General features: G+C 41.1%; 3 long non-coding RNA genes across 4 annotated transcripts; 2 read left to right on the top strand and 1 right to left on the bottom strand.

Moving 5' to 3' along the window:
* Window positions 1–983: 983 nt before the first annotated feature.
* Window positions 984–3,237, top strand: LOC146472923 (uncharacterized). The gene is made up of 2 exons (XR_014866516.1): window positions 984–1,044; window positions 2,757–3,237. It is a non-coding gene; the product is annotated as an uncharacterized LOC146472923 (long non-coding RNA).
* A 2,224-nt stretch (window positions 3,238–5,461) lies between these two features.
* Window positions 5,462–8,279, top strand: LOC146472924 (uncharacterized). The gene is made up of 3 exons (XR_014866530.1): window positions 5,462–5,823; window positions 6,814–6,905; window positions 7,341–8,279. It is a non-coding gene; the product is annotated as an uncharacterized LOC146472924 (long non-coding RNA).
* On the bottom strand, window positions 6,003–8,407 carry LOC146472925 (uncharacterized). 2 transcript variants are annotated; one of them, XR_014866528.1, is made up of 3 exons: window positions 8,279–8,364; window positions 7,671–7,741; window positions 6,003–6,878 (listed from the first exon to the last, which is right to left on the bottom strand). It is a non-coding gene; the product is annotated as an uncharacterized LOC146472925 (long non-coding RNA). The 2 variants fall into 2 exon arrangements; XR_014866529.1 differs by lacking the exon at window positions 7,671–7,741 and having other exon boundaries at window positions 8,279–8,407.
* Between the last annotated feature and the right edge of the window lie 9,811 nt (window positions 8,408–18,218).

Consider the following 18,218-nt stretch of genomic DNA (forward strand, 5'->3'; position numbering starts at 1 on the left):
GTTAATTGAACGTTTTCTTTTTTATATTGCGGTCAGAGAAATGAAATGTTTTGCTCGGCTGTATGTATTAAAATTCAGTGTTTACGGCCTGATCTTGTCGATTACGTTTGACACCGAATGGGGATTTATCGAGAAGAGCTAAAAGAGCGTCTGAGGTTAATTGAAGTCGAAATTTTGGAAAATATCCGTCCTGAAAGGAAAGTTGCCCCTTAGTTTCGTTCAATGGAAGGAGTTTAATAGCACTGACAACACACATACTAGCTGTATTCTTTTAAGAATACGATATTCGTTGGGTTAATTTTACGTCCTTGTTTTTTGTCCCGTAATGGCGGCTTATGATGAATACATGCAGACTCGCAGACTCGGCCAACATGTAGCGTACGCGCAGTAGATCACTGCGTTTTGGCACGTACGAAGAAATCCTACTTTATAACTTGGCGCTCCGCCCAAGTAATGAGCATTGACTGTCCTGAAAATTTCAGGTCAATAGCTTAAATCCTTCTTGAAATATCTTTTCTCAAAGGTGAACATCGCTTGTTCTAAGAAAACAGACTCAAAGCTTGTAACAGATCATATATCATTATTTATCAGACAAGCATTATGATGCTCTTGAACAATAACATCAATGGGTGGAAAACTATCCAGATTTAGTTTCCATTGCCCAGTTGATTCCCTATCCGAACTATTCGATGATTCATCTGTTGAATGGCACAGCTTCAGTTTATCCCCTTCGCTGATGAACAGAGTGGTTGATCACAGTCCTCAAAGTCTGACACGTAACCTTCCTCATGGGAGGTGCTTGGTTTTGCTCGATCGATTTCTCGTTCCTCCGACGGGGTTTTTCCACAACTTTTCCCTTTCTTTTAGATCTATCAAGTCCTTTATCATTTCCGTTTTTGCCTGTAGCGGCTTCTTTGCTTTTTTCTCTTTTTGTTTTTCTCTCTATATACCCCAAAGAAAGCAATGGAACTAAAACTCACTGAAATCGCGCTCAATCGCTTCAAAAACCACACAGGAGAAAGGGCAAAAGACAAGGGAGTTCAGGTAGGGAGATTTTTATTGAAAATTCGTTGGTATTTTTAAATTGAAGTAGGAATAGTTTTTTTCCCATACAAATCCTTATAATTTCGCCGTTACGCAATGCTCGCCGTAACGCTCAAATTATAACACTCACACAAAGGTCTATATCTCTTATAGAGCTTGGGGTACCTGTGCTATAGCCCACTTTAAAAATGAGTGATGGCCTGGGTCGAGAGAAACTGCCCAAGTGATTGTGGGATTGTTTGGGGGGACGATAATAATAGCCAACGTCCCCCAAACCTTCCCACAATCGCTTGGGCATCTACTCTCGACCCAGACCATCACTCTTTTTCAAAGTGGGCTAATTCTCGACCTTCGGTTTCGATGGCAAATCTATCCCAGGGTGCAATTCGTGTATTCATATATGTATCACCAACTATCACATTCGTGTTTGCATGGGAAATGACCCAGAAAAAGACCGTAAACTACCATGAAAAATAAAACATGCTATTATCATTGCCATGGTAACACAACCCAGGTAAATACCTCTTGTAAACAAACCGTTAATTTAAAGCGACGCATCAAAAAAATCGACCAAAAACACTTACCAAGGTTATTTTAAATAGTTAAAGGCCGATTTTGAGAAAAAACGAAAAACAATTTTTTCAGCAAATTCAGGTAAAGTCCCAAATAATCTAAAAAAAAAAAAGAGCAAGGCTGATTTCACGGTCAGGGAAGTATATTTTCCAACATTTCGAAAGGCACGGCCTTTCTTCTTCAGGGTATGTTTGAAACTGACTCTGCCTTAATGTTAATAATTCCTTAATTTACCTTTATTTACCGGTCATTATTTATTGTGTAGAATTGTGGGGGGGAGGGAGGGTGCTCCTAGTTTAGGGTAAGTGGGCATCAAAAATTTCGGTCCATCTCGTTTATTAAGCTTTCAAATTTTAGCCCCACACTAAACTGGGGCCACAAAAAATGTGACCCTCCCCATCGGAAAAAGACAGCTATTGCTGGTAAATAACAGATTTATGTGCATTATAATGTCAAATGTTGTTTTGAAAGCCGTTTTGGGCACGCCGTGTCCTACTTCAAGTTAATGAAGAGATTCAGCATCGAGATGTACAACAAAGGACCCTTTCACGCGTAAGGTTGTCTCTCTTATAATACCGAGTACTCGCTTCTTAGCTGTCATTCAATGGCGTCGGCGAGAAATTAGCTAAACGTTAGAGGTTTCATTGTTTTTAATGTGACAGCCGGTAAACCACAGCACTCCAAGTCCTATACGTTTTACCAGATGTTGTGGTACATAGGACGTCAACGGTCACTGATATCAACTGCGTCCTCTTAACAATTATCGTCCTTCGTTTCATCGTAGCCATTTTCGCTATCATCGCCATCATCGCCCGTTTCATTTGCTCCATCATCGACAAATAATGTGCAGTCACCTTCATTATCTGATACATAATTAACCTTCTTCCTCACTACCATCACCAATCTCCTCTAACACAGCATCGTCATCATCTGCATCCTCAGTCATACTCCTCGTCAATCTCATCTGTTTTGCCACCTTCGTCCAAAGCATTTATCCCTATTAAATATCTGACCATGTGAGCTACAACGACGGCAATCTTGTGCTGTTTAAGCGCGCCCTTTTGCGCTTTAAGCATTCCACTCGGATGGTAGTCGACAATATTTTTATTTTTATTTTATTTTATTTTATTTTATTTTAGCAGCTTTATTGGACACCTTAGACAAATACAAGGGTAAACAAAACAGAAATACAAGAAGCAAAATGAGTGGTCCAAAGGGTATTGCGCAAAACGGGACAACGAGAAAGGTCAAGAAAAAGATTGAAAATATTGAAAGCGTAAAAAGACCCCTCTGCAGCTGGATACTTATTACGAGAACAACGTGCCCTGAGGCGACACGACTCCAGCGGGATAAGAATGAACCTGGAAAGACCAGATTTCAGTTATAAACGATTTGAAAAAGTATTTTCAGGCAACCATCCATGCCACAGGAAAAATAGAAGCCGGTTCAGGTTAAACATCAAGTAAATGACCAGTTTTCTGCTACCACAAGGAACTCAAGAAGCAAGAAGCAAACCTCAACTCAGAAAAGGAAAAAATAAGCGCACTCTGGAAAGAACAGAAGAATTGCTGCGAAAAATCACCCCACTGTTCAGGCTAAATGGAAAGAAGGCTCTCCGACTAACGAAAGCGACCTCAAACAGGAAAACATTTCCAAGTTAAGGAAGAGAGAAAGGAAATAGGCCGTCTGCTTGTTTAAAAAAAACCACCCATGCAGCACTAGGTAGCGACGCCAAGGACTGGGCAGTTTTCTTGGTATGGATGAGGCGGTCAGATAAAGTGGGGACGTAGACGAAGAGAACCGGAAGACGACAGTGATGATAGTGATGTTGAGTGTGGTGAGTCTGCTAAAGCTTTCCACCAGGATTTCGACTCTTCAAATGATGACTATGGTCCCTATTCGGGCAATTTTTTTTTTTACGCCCACTTCAAGATGGCGAACAGTTACCGTGACAGACTGGTAACTAGCAAGTCAACTAGAGTAACACAACATTACTTCCGGTAAATTCGCAATCGCTTTCGCGCGTTTCCACGGCTTCTCAAGACGTTGTTTTTACCTGTTTTTACACTGAGACACGAGACATCATTAGCGAAATGTAACTTTAATGAGCTGAGATCAATTAAAGTGCGGATAACCTTGTGAAGAATACTTCTCAAATCGCCTCCAAACATTTTTATAGTCTGTAGCGTATCGAGCCCCTTTCGACGGCTAACCCAACCTCTACTACCTTTAAAAAATATGTCTCGTACTTTTATAGTGTCACCATTCCTTGAGTACAGTTCAAAGCTCAGAAGACATTTTTCTGGTGGGCGTAACACGAAATCGATTTTCATTTTACGCCCACTTTTTGGGCCCACGGAAACTAATGAGGAAACTGGGCATGAAAAAAGTGCGCTGGTTCGTTGGGAAGCTGGTAACTAAGAGATATGTAAGTTTTGGCGGCAAAATTGTTTTTATACGCGGTAATTTGTCACACTCGTGGAAAATTCGTCTATTTCTCTGTTTACACTAGTTTTCTGTGCGATCGATTGGACATGGCGTCATCAGGACTCATAAACATTGGAAACACCTGTTTTGTTAACTCAGTTAACAAAAACTTGTCAACTCAGTTGACAAGTGAGTGTCAGTTAAAGCTATACCTTATACAGCTAGACATAAAACATGATTAAACCAATACTTCATAGAGTAATGATACACTTCCACTAAAGGCTGGTGGTCTGTTTTTAGTGGTGCCTCTCATTTCCATGAAGAAATTGGAGGAGAGCTAACCAGTACAGGTTTGCATACATGCAATTATTAAAATAATACAAAAATAACAAATAATAAAAAAAAAAAATAACAAATGAATAAATTAATGTCACAAATGTGAATCATGGCTGCCCCTAATGACTTTCCAGCACCATGTTATAACCAACTGGCAGGATGCTGACCAATGAAGGCTAGTTACAAACTGTAGAGTAGTTGAATTTGAGACTATGGAAGAAAAATCCAGTCAGAGTGGCAGGGTGGAGGATTTGACCCCTAGCGGCCTAACTAATGGGCCACGCCTAGTGATTAGTGGGCTTCCCATTGAAAAGTATTCTAGTTACTATAACAAACAAAAATAATAGTGCCCATGTTTGCATGAGGTATGTGACAGTAGTAATTTTGCACAGAAAAACAAAGTCAATATCTACAAATATGCTATTTTATTCTCCGCTTCAATAAAGTGTACAATGTGCCGACATGTCAGCAGCAGAGCAATCACAGTATTGACATACAGGTACATGTAACAGTTAACTTGCAATTTTCAATAACAGGTGGAATCTGAAATACAAAACACCGCATGAGCAGATGGTTGCGTTTTTTCCTGCCATCAATCAAACAAAGTGGATCAAAATCCACCAATCACCGTGCACGAACGTGACCTTTTGATCCTGTTACTTTGTTTCTAGAGCTTCCAGTGCGGTCATTGACGGTAGCGAAAAATGCAACTGTCGGCAGTGATTTCAATTTCAGATTTTGCATGTTATAGCAAAGCACAGTAATCAACAATGATGGGCTATGCATAAAGGATTTGTGTCAATCATCAAGAATTTTGGTCATATATATGCAAACAGTTACTACATTTTAATATTAACAATTTATTCAATTTTCTTATTTACAGTTCCCCGTTTCCTATCATGGCCTCTTAACCATCACCAAACATAGTCAAATGGAATTATCTTTCCTTATTATAAAATAGGGGTCCTCCCAATCACTGGTTGAAGCACTCGATAATACACAGACAGAAATTCTTGATGGGGACAATCGATGCTTCTGCGAAAGGTTAGGTAGTCATGAATTTGCAATATGTCTCAGAGATCATATTGGATTGTGTTTGCATGTGCCCACAATACCTATTGTGCTTGGTGTTGTACACAGTGTAATGAGCTGACCAGGGCTGAGAAAGACCAATTTGTTAGTAAATGGCCTAAAGTCCTCACATTCCATTTAAAAAGGTAGGTTTATTTCGAGGAATTGATTTTGAAAGTTACATAATTTGGTGGAGATTTTTGTCTTAGCTTCTTGTATTTAATACCTGAACTCTAAAGACAAGGGATCCTTTTTTCCCTAATATTTGCAATAATATATTGCAGATTTGAGAGAACAGGAAATAACAAATTGAGGAAGAAATTGATATACCCTGCATGGTTTGACTGCTTACTACTGAATGAGCCATCAAAGGTATAATTATTTTTGATACAATAAGAAAGTAAAATATAATTTTGCTAGAAAAGTTGTAAGCAGAGACATACCCTAATTATTGTCTGTACTATTATTACCTGTATATAGCTTTATTTTTAGAATATTAGTATTATTAAAGTTGAACCTCCGCCAATGCACTAGTGAGCTCCAGTAAGTGGACACCTCTCAAAAGCAGACACCTATGCTTGGTCCCAAAGGTGTCTGCTTATGGGAAGTGTTCACTTATGGGAAGTTTGATTGTAGTTATTTTGATCTCTACAAACAAAAAGGAAAAGTGATGAAATAGTCCACTTAGCTTGAAAGAAATACTCTCTTGTATTTATTTTGGTTGGTTGTTTAACTGTAACTCTATAGAAAAGATGTATAAAGTCATACTTTCCTTGTTTCCATGGTAACATTTGTGAAAGTTTTGGGATAACCTGAAACAGGCCACTAGCTGATGAAACACTTGCCTTCTGCTCATGTTTCCCACAACTTCCACTTGCCATATCCATCCCCATTTATGGAAATTGATTCAGGTTAGAATTAACAACATTACAGTCTGCAGGCTCCCTGACAGTGACCACCTCTTTTAACCAACCACTTTTCCTGACATTAAATAGGAGGTTGCCCATACCAGTATTTGAGAGGTTCCACTGTATTACCATTTAAATGCTTATCTAAGAAAGGGAATACAACTATAGAAATAGTTAAGATTATGCCTTCTCTAATTGTTTATACTATAATTTTTTGCTTACATAGAACAGCAATATGTACGAGTTGCAAAGTGTTGTAGTACATAGTGGTACTAAGTGCAAATGTGGCCACCATTATAGCTACTGCAAGGTGGACCAGAGGTGGTTCTGTATGAATGATGAAGCGGTATGTCAAAGCCAGATAAATACATACAGTTTCGAATTCTTTAATCCTCCACAAGGTTAATACAAGTACAGTATCAAACCTTGATGTACTTTAACATTTTTTTTGCAGGTTTCTTGTGTATCAGATAATGAAGCTCTTGGCTTGGGCAAGAGGCTTATCTTCTTTTTTACGTCCTTCAAAATAATCATGATACAAAAGAGGTTAGCCTTTATTTAAAAGGAGGGATCCCAGCCTAAAAAGATGTGCGTGTGTGTAGGGCGTGAGGGGTTGGGGGGGGGGGGGGGCATCGGTACAATTTAGGGACAGGACAATCAATAATTTTGCCAACAATAGAACAAGGCCAATATCCTGCCATCTTGACCCAAGCTTGGCCAATAAAAGATTTATTATTATATGGCTTTACTATTGATTCTGCATGCATGGGTGCATGGGTAACAGGTAATCCTAAGTGGGCAAGATGGCTCCATCTTGATCACACGAGTATCCAATCAGAGCACAGGATTCACTTCATCTTGCAAGCGATGCAATAAAATTCCAAATTATACAGTTATATAGTTATTGTGGATTCCAAGCAGGGGTGACAAGTTAGAAACAAGATCAGAATAACAGCCAGCATGACTGAATTACTTTGTTAGTTATTAGCAGGCAGACGGTGTACACCAGAAAAATGTGGAAGAGGAAGCAACTCAAAATGTAGTCTGCTTCAATGGACAATCTGCTTGACCCCAATGTTCACTAGATTTAACCACACCATTACTAGACCCAACAGACATTACAGAAAACAGCAGTCAAGTTGACAGTATTGATGAAATGCATCCAATCCATCCCATAGCAGAAGGTCTTTAGACAAAGGTCTATGGAGTGTGCAATGACATTGTTTCAAAATTAAAGAGTGGGGATGAAAATTTTATTATGGGAGTCAGCTAGTTTGTTTCAAGGTATGAAAAATTCAAAGAAGGGAGCACCTGTAGCGTGATACCTCAAATTGCGTCTGCAATACATACTTTTGCAAGCCGTCACCTTAACAGATTCCAGACTACAACCAAAAAAAAAAGGATTGGAAAAAGAATAAAAGGTGCAATCTACAGTAGCAGGCAGGAGAAGAAAGGGGATTTCCTGAAGGATGAAGAAAACTCGAGCAGACCGACCTCCAAAACCATTTGCAAGAAAGGCTGAGGATGAGGGCAATGACAGTGATGATTTTGATCGGTTTAGATTTCGTGTCAGGAAACGACCAAAGGTACAGAAAAGAAAGCATGATCTTGCAAGTAACATTGCAAAAAATCAGCAAAATTCTGGAAAGTGTTAACAATTTAGACAAGCGGTTGAGCTTAAAGAATCACAAGAGGATGTGACTGTGATTAACAAGGTTAAAGGAACACACATTCACCTAGTATAAAGATGTGTTAAAATCATGTGTATTACAAACAGCATTTGAGGGAGTTTGGGAGAATTTGAAAGTTTATGCAAGGCAAAGGGGTACCCAAACTCCCTCAAGTGTCTGCATCAGTCTATGTAAACACATGCACAATTCTCTATTTACAAGTTTTGTGATTGGTTCCTTTTTGCGTACCTTGATTGCACTTGATTACCCTCTGTACAAACAGCTGTCCGTATTGAAACGAGCCGCACAAACTTGTACTCTTCATAGTTCAACATTTATGTCTTAATTCATTTCCAGTCCCTTTTCTGGTAATCTTTCATCGTTAGTTTCCGCGGGCCCAAAAAGTGGGCGTAAAATGAAAATCGATTTCGTGTTACGCCCACCAGAAAAATGTCTTCTGAGCTTTGAACTGTACTCAAGGAATGGTGACACTATAAAAGTACGAGACATATTTTTTAAAGGTAGTAGAAGTTGGGTTAGCTGTCGAAAGGGGCTCGATACACTACACAGACTATAATAATGTTCGGAGGCGATTTGAGAAGTATTCTTCACAAGGTTATCCGCACTTTAATTGATCTCAGCTCATTAAAGTTACATTTCGCTAATGATGTCTCGTGTCTCAGTGTAAAAACAGGTAAAACCAACGTCTTGAGCAGCCGTGGAAACACGCGAAAGCGATTGCGAATTTACCGGAAGTAATGTTGTGTTACTCTAGTTGACTTGCTAGTTACCAGTCTGTCACGGTAACTGTTCGCCATCTTGAAGTGGGCGTAAAAAAAAAAAAAAAAATAGCCCTATTCGGAGAGTCCAGCCACGAGTCTCCCGGACTAGAAAACTTTGTAACTTTTTTGTTTACAGTTAAAACTGTAAACTAATATGGCTTGACTTTCGTTTTTTTAAAAAAAAACAACAAATAAAAATTGATGTTTACCTTTGTCACTTTTTATCGCAGCTAATTAACGTTTGCGACAAGCCTCAAACTCCAAGAACTATAGGTTCATTTATTTCAAATTACAGAAAAGTGTTTGTTTCACTAAATAAGAGAAAACAGGCAAAACGCGGACCGAAAAATGAGCCATCACCTCATCGGTTCTAAAGTGCAGTGGTGTCGCAACAATTATGTTACTTTCTTGGCACACTTGTATTAATTAGCATTATGCATGGTTCAATTCTACCTGTTACCATCCCCCCCCCCCCCGGGAAAACCCAGCCCATCTGGCCCGGGGGTCGGCAAATTCCTCAAGCGGTCTTGCCCGGGGGTCGGGGGCGGGGCAAATCGAAATAACTACTCGTGTAAGGACTTTTGGGGTGACACAATGGCGGCTACTGGAACCACGCGGAAAAGGCCACGTTTTTCGTTTTTCACATTTCGTAAATTTGCAGTCAGAGACCTGACGTACACCTGATAAAATAAAACAAAAACTAATTAAGTTCAAAAGATAAAAGAGGAAAGGATTTCCTCCAGAAGAAAAATTAATAATGGTTTTTAATGGCATTCATCCGCTTCAGCTTGTTTCAAACGCAGTTTTAATGTTGTAAATATACTGAGTTAAACATTTTGATCTTCTTGTAGAAAAGAGATTTATTTGCAATAAAAATACAAAAGACGTTAATACTCACGCCTATATGGCATATAGGCGTGAGTATTTGACTTTGCCTTCGTCAGAGTCACGTGAAAACATTGAAAATGGACTCAGCATGCAAGAAAACCTTATGGAGTAGGTTCTGTGCCTCCCTTGGGAGCAGACGCATAGAACTGCCCCTAAGGGGGGTAGGGTAGGCCCACCAAAAAAGTGCACTTTTGGTTAGGTCGCCAATTTCTAACAAAAATGTGTCCCAACTAGGTTTTTTTGGACGCTCATTCGCTTGGCAACATTCCTGATTGAAAATGGAGACCTACCAAAATCGTCACTTTCCTTGCCCGTCCATATAGGGGTGAGTATTTGACTTTGCCTTCGTCAGAGTCACGTAAAAACATTGAAAATGGAGTCAGCATGCAAGAAAACCTGCTATGGAGTACGTTTTGTGCCTCCCTTGGGAGCAGACGCATAGAACTGCCCCTAAGGGGGGTAGGGTAGGCCCACCAAAAAAGTTCACTTTTGGTTAGGTCGCCAATTTCTAATAAAAATGTGTCCAACCTAGCTTTTTTTGGACGCTCTTTCGATTGGCAACATTCCTGATTGAAAATGGCGACCTACCAAAATCGTCACTTTGCTTCCCCGTCCATCTAAGGGTGAGTATTTGACTTTGCCTTCGTCAGAGTCACGTAAAAGCATTGAAAATAGAATCAGCATGCAAGAAAACCTACTATGGAGTAGGTTTTGTGCCTCCCTTGGGAGCAGACGCATAGAACTGCCCCTAAGGGGGGTAGGCTAAGCCCACCAAAAAAGTGCACTTTTATTTAGGTCACCAACTTCTAACAAAAATGTGTCCCAACTACGTTTTTTTCGACGCTTTTTCAATTGGCATCATTCCTGATTAAAACTTGCAACCTACCAAAATCGTCACTTTGCTTCCACGTCCATAAAGGGGTGAGTATTTGACTTTGCCTTCGTCAGAGTCAAGTGAAAACATTGAAAATGGAATCAGCATACAAGAAATCTTACTATGGAGTAGGTTTTTTGCCTCCCTTGAAAGCACACGCATACAACTGCCCCTAAGAGGGGTAGGGTAAGCCCACCAAAAAAATGCACTTTTGGTTAGGTCGCCAATCTCTCACAAAAATGTGTCCCAACTAGGCTTTTTTGGACGCTCCTTCGATTGGCAACATTTCTGATTGAAAATGGCGACCTATCAAAATCGTCAGTTTGCCTCCCCGTCCATATAGAGGTGAGTATTTCACTTTGCCTTCCTCAGAGTCACGTAAAAACATTAAAAATGGAATCAGCATGCAAGAAAACCTACTATGGAGTAGGTTTTGTGCCTCCCTTGAAAGCACACGCATAGAACTGCCCCTAAGGGAGGTAGGGTAGGCCCACCAGAAAAGTGCACTTTTGGTTAGGTCGCAAAATTTCTAACAAAAATGTGTCCCAACTACGTTATCTTGGACGCTCTTTCGATTGGCAACATTCCTGATTGAAAATGGTGACCTGCCAAAATCGTCACTTTGTTTCCCCGTCCATAAAGGGGTGAGTTATTGTTTTTGAATTTGTCAGAGTCACGTAAAAACATTGAAAATGGAATCAGCATGCAAGAAAACCTACTATGAAGTAGGTTTTGTGCCTCCCTTGGGAGTAGATGCATAGAACTGCCCCAAAGGGGGGTAGGGTAGGCAAACCAAAAAAGTGCATTTTTGGTTACGTCGCCACTTTCTAACAAAAATGTGTCCCAACTACGTATTTTTGGACGCTCTTTCGATTGGCAACATTCCTGATTGAAAATGGCGACCTACCAAAATTGTCACTTTGCTTTCCCGTCCATATAGCGGTGAGTATTTGACTTTGCTTTCATCAGAGTCACGTGAAATCATTGAAAATGGAATCAGCATGCAAGAAAACCTACTATGGAGTAGGTTTTGTGCCTCCCTTGAGAGCAGACGCATAGAACTGTCCCTAAGGGGGGTAGGGTAGGCCCACCAAAAACGTGCATTTTTAGTTAAGTCGCCAATTTCTAACAAAAGTGTGTCCCAACGACGTTTTTTTGGACGCTCTTTCAATTGGCAACATTTCTGATTGAAAATGGCGACCTACCAAAATCGTCACTTTGCATCCCCGTCCATATAGGGGTGAGTATTTGACTTTGCCTTCGTCAGAGTCACGTAAAAATATTGATTATGGAATCAGCATGAGAGAAATCTTACTATGGAGTCGGTTTTGTGCCTCCCTTGGGAGTAGACGCATAGAACTGCCCCTAAAGGGGGTAGGGTAAGCCCACCAAAGAAGTGCACTTTTAGTTAGGTCGCCAATTTCTAACAAACATGTGACCAAACCACGTTTTTTTGGACGCTCTTTCGATTGGCAACATTCCTGATAGAAAATGGCGACCTACAAAAATCGTCACTTTTCTTCCCCGTTTATATAGTTGTGAGTAATTGACTTTGCGTTCGTCAGAGTCACGTAAAAACACTGAAAATAGAATCAGCATGCAAGAAAACCTACTATGGAGTAGGTTTTGTGCCTCCCTTTGGAGCAGACGCATAGAACTGCCCCTATGGTAAGCCCATATGGTAGACATGTTAGGCCCACCAAAGACGTGCACTTTTGGTTAGGTCGCATATTTCTAACAAAAATGTGTCCCAACTACGTTTTTTTGGACGCTCTTTCGATTGGCAACATTCCTGATTGAAAATGGCGACCTACCAAAATCGTCACTTTGCTTCCCCGTCCATATAGCGGTGAGTATTTGACTTTGCCTTCGTCAGAGTCATGTAAAAACATTGAAAATGGAATCAGCATGCAAGAAAACCTACTATGGAGTCGGTTTTGTGCCTCCCTTGGGAGTAGACGCATAGAAATGCCTTTAAGGGGGGTAGGGTAGGCCAACCAAAAAAGCGCACTTTTGCTTCAGTCGCCAATTTCTAACAAAAGTGTGACCAAACTACGTTTTTTTGGACGCTCTTTCGATTGGCAACATTCCTGATTAAAAATGGCGACCTACTAAAATTGTCACTTTGCTTCCCCGTCCAGATAGGGATGAGTATTTAACTTTGCCTTCGTCAGAGTCACGTGAAAACATTGAAAATGGAATTAGCATGCAAGAAAACCTACTATGGAGTAGGTTTCGTGCCTCCCTTGGGAGCAGACGCATGGAACTGCCCCTAAGGAGGGAAGGGTAGGCCCACCAAAAAAGTGCACTTTTGGTTAGGTCGCCAATTTCTAACAAAAATTTGACCCAACTACGTTTTTTTGGACGCTCTTTCGATTGGCAACATTTGTGATTGTAAATGGCGACCTACCAAAATCGTCACTGTGCTTCCCCGTCCATATAGGGGTGGGTATTTGACTTTGCCTTCGTCAGAGTCACGTGAAAACATTGATAATGGAATCAGCATGCAAGAAAACCTAGTATGGAGAAGGTTTTGTGCCTCCCTTGGGAGCAGACGCATAGAACTGCCGCTAAGGGGGGTAGGGTAAGCCCACCAAAAAAGTGCACTTTTGGTTAGGTCGCCAATTTCTAACAAAAATGTGGCCCAACTACGTTTGTTTGGACGCTCTTTCGATTGGCAACATTCCTGATTGAAAATGGCGACCTACCAAAATCGTCACTTTGCTTCCCCGTCCAGATAGGGGTGAGTATTTCACTTTGTCTTCGTCAGAGTCACGTGAAAAGATTAAAAATGGAATCAGAATTCAAGAAAACCTACTATGGAGTAGGTTTTGTGCCTCCCTTGAGAGCAGACGAATAGAACTTCCCCTATGGCGGGTAGGGTAGGCCAACCAAAAAAAAGCACTTTTGGTTAGGACGCCAGTTTCTAACAAAAATGTGTCCCAACTACGTATTTTTGGACGCTCTTTCGATTGGCAACATTCCTGATTTAAAAAGGCGAACTACCAAGATCGTCACTTTTCTTCCCCGTTTTTATAGGGGTGAGTAATTGACTTTGCCTTCGTCATAGTCACGTAAAAACATTGAAAAAGGAATCAGCATGCAAGAAAACCTACTATGGAGTAGCTTTTGTGCCTCCCTTTGGAGCAGACGCATAGAACTTCCCCTATGGTAGGCCCATATGGTAGGCATGGTAGGCCCACCAAAGAAGTGCACTTTTGATTAGGTCGCCAATTTCTAACAAAAATGTGTCCCAACTACGTATGTTTGGACGCTCTTACTAATGGCCACATTCTTGATTGAAAATGGCGACCTACCAAAATCGTCACTTTGCTTTCTCGTCCATATAGGGGTGAGTATTTGACTTTGCCTTTGTCAGAGTCACGTGAAAACATTGAAAATGGAATCAGCATGCAAGAAAACCTACTATGTATTAACTTTTGTGCCTCCATCGGGAGCAGACGCATAGAACTGCCCCTTAGGGGGGTAGGGTAAGCCCCCCTAAAAAAGTGCACTTTTGATTAGGTCCCCAATTTCTAACAAAAATGTGTCCCAACTACGTTTTTTTGGACGCTCTTTTGATTGGCAACATTCCTGATTGAAAATGGCGACCTACGAAAATCGTCACTTTGCTTCCCCGTTCATATATGGGTGAGTATTTGACTTTGCTCTCGTCAGAGTCACGTAAAAAGATTAAAAATGGAATCAGCATGCTAAAAAACCTATCAAGGAGTAGGTTTTGTGCCTCCCCTGGGAGCAGACACATAGAATTGCTTTTAAGGGGGGTAGGGTAGGCCCACCAAAAAAGTGCACTTTTGGTTAGGTCGCCAATTTCAAACAAAAATGTGTCCCAACTACGTATTTTTGGACGCTCTTTCGATTGGCAACATTCCTGATTGAAAATGGCGACCTACATAAATCGTCACTTTGCTTCCCCGTCCATATAAGGGTAAGTATTTAACTTTGCCTTTGTCAGAGTCACGTGAAAACATTGAAAATGGAAGCAGCATGCAGAAAAACCTACTATGGAATAGGTTTTGTGCCTCCCTTGAGAGCGGATGCATAGAACTACCCCTAAGGGGGGTAGGGTAGGCCCACCAAAAAAGTGCACTTTTGGTTAGGTCGCCAATTTCTAACAAAAATGTGTCTTCACTACGTTTTTTTGGACGCTCTTTCGATTGGCAACATTCCTTATTAAAAAAGGCGACCTAACAAAATCGTCACTTTGCTTCCCCGTCCATATAGGGGTAAGTATTTGACTTTGCCTTCGTCAGAGTCACGTGAAAACATTGAATAAAGAATCAGCATGCAAGAAAACCTACTATGGAGTAGGTTTTGTGCCTCTCTTGAAAGCAGACCCATAGAACAGCCTCTAAAGGGGTAGGGTAGGCCCACCAAAAAAGTGCACTTTTGGTTAGGTCGCCAATTTCTAACAAAAATGTGTCTTAACTTCGTTTTTTTGGACGCTCTTTCGATTGGCAACATTTCTGATATAAAATGGCGACCTACCAAAATCGTCACTTTGCTTCCCCGTCCATATAGGGGTGAGTATTTGACTTTGTCTTCGTCAGAGTCACGTGAAAACATTGAAAATGGAAATCAGCATGCAAGAAAACCTACTATGGAGTAGGTTTTGTGCCTCCCTTGGGAACAGACCCATAGAACTACCCCTATGGGGGGTAGGTTAGGCCCACCAAAAAAGTGCACTTTTGGTTAGGTCGCCAATTTCTAACAAAAATTTGTCCCAACTACGTTTTTTTGGACGCTCTTTCGACTGGCGACAATCCTGATTAAAAATGACGACCTACTAACATCGTCACTTTGCTTCCTGGTCCATATAGGGTGAGTATTTGACTTTGCCTAAGTTAGAGTCACGTGAAAACATTAAAAATTGAGTCAGCATACAAGAAAACCTACTATAGAGTATGTTTGGTGCCTCCCTTGGGAGCAGACGCATAGAACTCCCCCTAAGGGGTGTAGGGTAGGCCCACAAAAAAAGTGGACTTTTGGTTAAGTCGCAAATTTCTAACAAAAATGTGTCCCAAGTACGTTTTTTTGGACGCTCTTTCGATTGGCAACATTCCTGATTGAAAAAATGGCGACCTACCAAAATCGTCACTTTGCTTCCCCGTCCATATAGAGGTAAGTATTCGACTTTGCGTTCGTCAGAGTCACGTGAAAACATTGAAAATGGAATCAGCATGCAAGAAAACCTACTATGGAGTAGGTTTTGTGCCTCCCTTGGGAGTAGACGCATAGAAATGCCTTTAAGGGGGGTAGGGTAGGCCAACCAAAAAAGCGCACTTTTGCTTCAGTCGCCAATTTCTAACAAAAGTGTGACCCAACTACGTTTTTTTGGACGCTCTTTCGATTGGCAACATTCCTGATTAAAAATGGCGACCTACTAAAATTGTCACTTTGCTTCCCCGTCCAGATAGGGATGAGTATTTAACTTTGCCTTCGTCAGAGTCACGTGAAAACATTGAAAGTGGAATTAGCATGCAAGAAAACCTACTATGGAGTAGGTTTCGTGCCTCCCTTGGGAGCAGACGCATGGAACTGCCCCTAAAGGGGGTAGGGTAAGCCCACCAAAGAAGTGCACTTTTAGTTAGGTCGCCAATTTCTAACAAACATGTGACCAAACCACGTTTTTTTGGACGCTCTTTCGATTGGCAACATTCCTGATAGAAAATGGCGACCTACAAAAATCGTCACTTTGCTTCCCCGTCCATATAGAGGTAAGTATTCGACTTTGCGTTCGTCAGAGTCACGTGAAAACATTGAAAATGGAATCAGCATGCAAGAAAACCTACTATGGAGTAGGTTTTGTGCCTCCCTTGGGAGTAGACGCATAGAAATGCCTTTAAGGGGGGTAGGGTAGGCCAACCAAAAAAGCGCACTTTTGCTTCAGTCGCCAATTTCTAACAAAAGTGTGACCCAACTACGTTTTTTTGGACGCTCTTTCGATTGGCAACATTCCTGATTAAAAATGGCGACCTACTAAAATTGTCACTTTGCTTCCCCGTCCAGATAGGGATGAGTATTTAACTTTGCCTTCGTCAGAGTCACGTGAAAACATTGAAAGTGGAATTAGCATGCAAGAAAACCTACTATGGAGTAGGTTTCGTGCCTCCCTTGGGAGCAGACGCATGGAACTGCCCCTAAAGGGGGTAGGGTAAGCCCACCAAAGAAGTGCACTTTTAGTTAGGTCGCCAATTTCTAACAAACATGTGACCAAACCACGTTTTTTTGGACGCTCTTTCGATTGGCAACATTCCTGATAGAAAATGGCGACCTACAAAAATCGTCACTTTTCTTCCCCGTTTATATAGTTGTGAGTAATTGACTTTGCGTTCGTCAGAGTCACGTAAAAACACTGAAAATAGAATCAGCATGCAAGAAAACCTACTATGGAGTAGGTTTTGTGCCTCCCTTTGGAGCAGACGCATAGAACTGCCCCTATGGTAAGCCCATATGGTAGACATGTTAGGCCCACCAAAGACGTGCACTTTTGGTTAGGTCGCCAATTTCTAACAAAAATGTGTCCCAACTACGTTTTTTTGGACGCTCTTTCGATTGGCAACATTCCTGATTGAAAATGGCGACCTACCAAAATCGTCACTTTGCTTCCCCGTCCATATAGCGGTGAGTATTTGACTTTGCCTTTGTCAGAGTCACGTGAAAACATTGAAAATGGAATCAGCATGCAAGAAAACCTACTATGTATTAACTTTTGTGCCTCCATCGGGAGCAGACGCATAGAACTGCCCCTTAGGGGGGTAGGGTAAGCCCCCCTAAAAAAGTGCACTTTTGATTAGGTCCCCAATTTCTAACAAAAATGTGTCCCAACTACGTTTTTTTGGACGCTCTTTTGATTGGCAACATTCCTGATTGAAAATGGCGACCTACGAAAATCGTCACTTTGCTTCCCCGTTCATATATGGGTGAGTATTTGACTTTGCTCTCGTCAGAGTCACGTAAAAAGATTAAAAATGGAATCAGCATGCTAAAAAACCTATCAAGGAGTAGGTTTTGTGCCTCCCCTGGGAGCAGACACATAGAATTGCTTTTAAGGGGGGTAGGGTAGGCCCACCAAAAAAGTGCACTTTTGGTTAGGTCGCCAATTTCAAACAAAAATGTGTCCCAACTACGTATTTTTGGACGCTCTTTCCATTGGCAACATTCCTGATTGAAAATGGCGACCTACATAAATCGTCACTTTGCTTCCCCGTCCATATAAGGGTAAGTATTTAACTTTGCCTTTGTCAGAGTCACGTGAAAACATTGAAAATGGAAGCAGCATGCAGAAAAACCTACTATGGAATAGGTTTTGTGCCTCCCTTGAGAGCGGACGCATAGAACTACCCCTAAGGGGGGTAGGGTAGGCCCACCAAAAAAGTGCACTTTTGGTTAGGTCGCCAATTTCTAACAAAAATGTGTCTTCACTACGTTTTTTTGGACGCTCTTTCGATTGGCAACATTCCTTATTAAAAAAGGCGACCTAACAAAATCGTCACTTTGCTTCCCCGTCCATATAGGGGTAAGTATTTGACTTTGCCTTCGTCAGAGTCACGTGAAAACATTGAATAAAGAATCAGCATGCAAGAAAACCTACTATGGAGTAGGTTTTGTGCCTCTCTTGAAA

This window comes from Pavona decussata, unplaced genomic scaffold (assembly GCF_977016875.1).
Source record: "Pavona decussata unplaced genomic scaffold, jaPavDecu1.1 SCAFFOLD_96, whole genome shotgun sequence".
Taxonomy (NCBI): domain Eukaryota; kingdom Metazoa; phylum Cnidaria; class Anthozoa; order Scleractinia; family Agariciidae; genus Pavona; species Pavona decussata.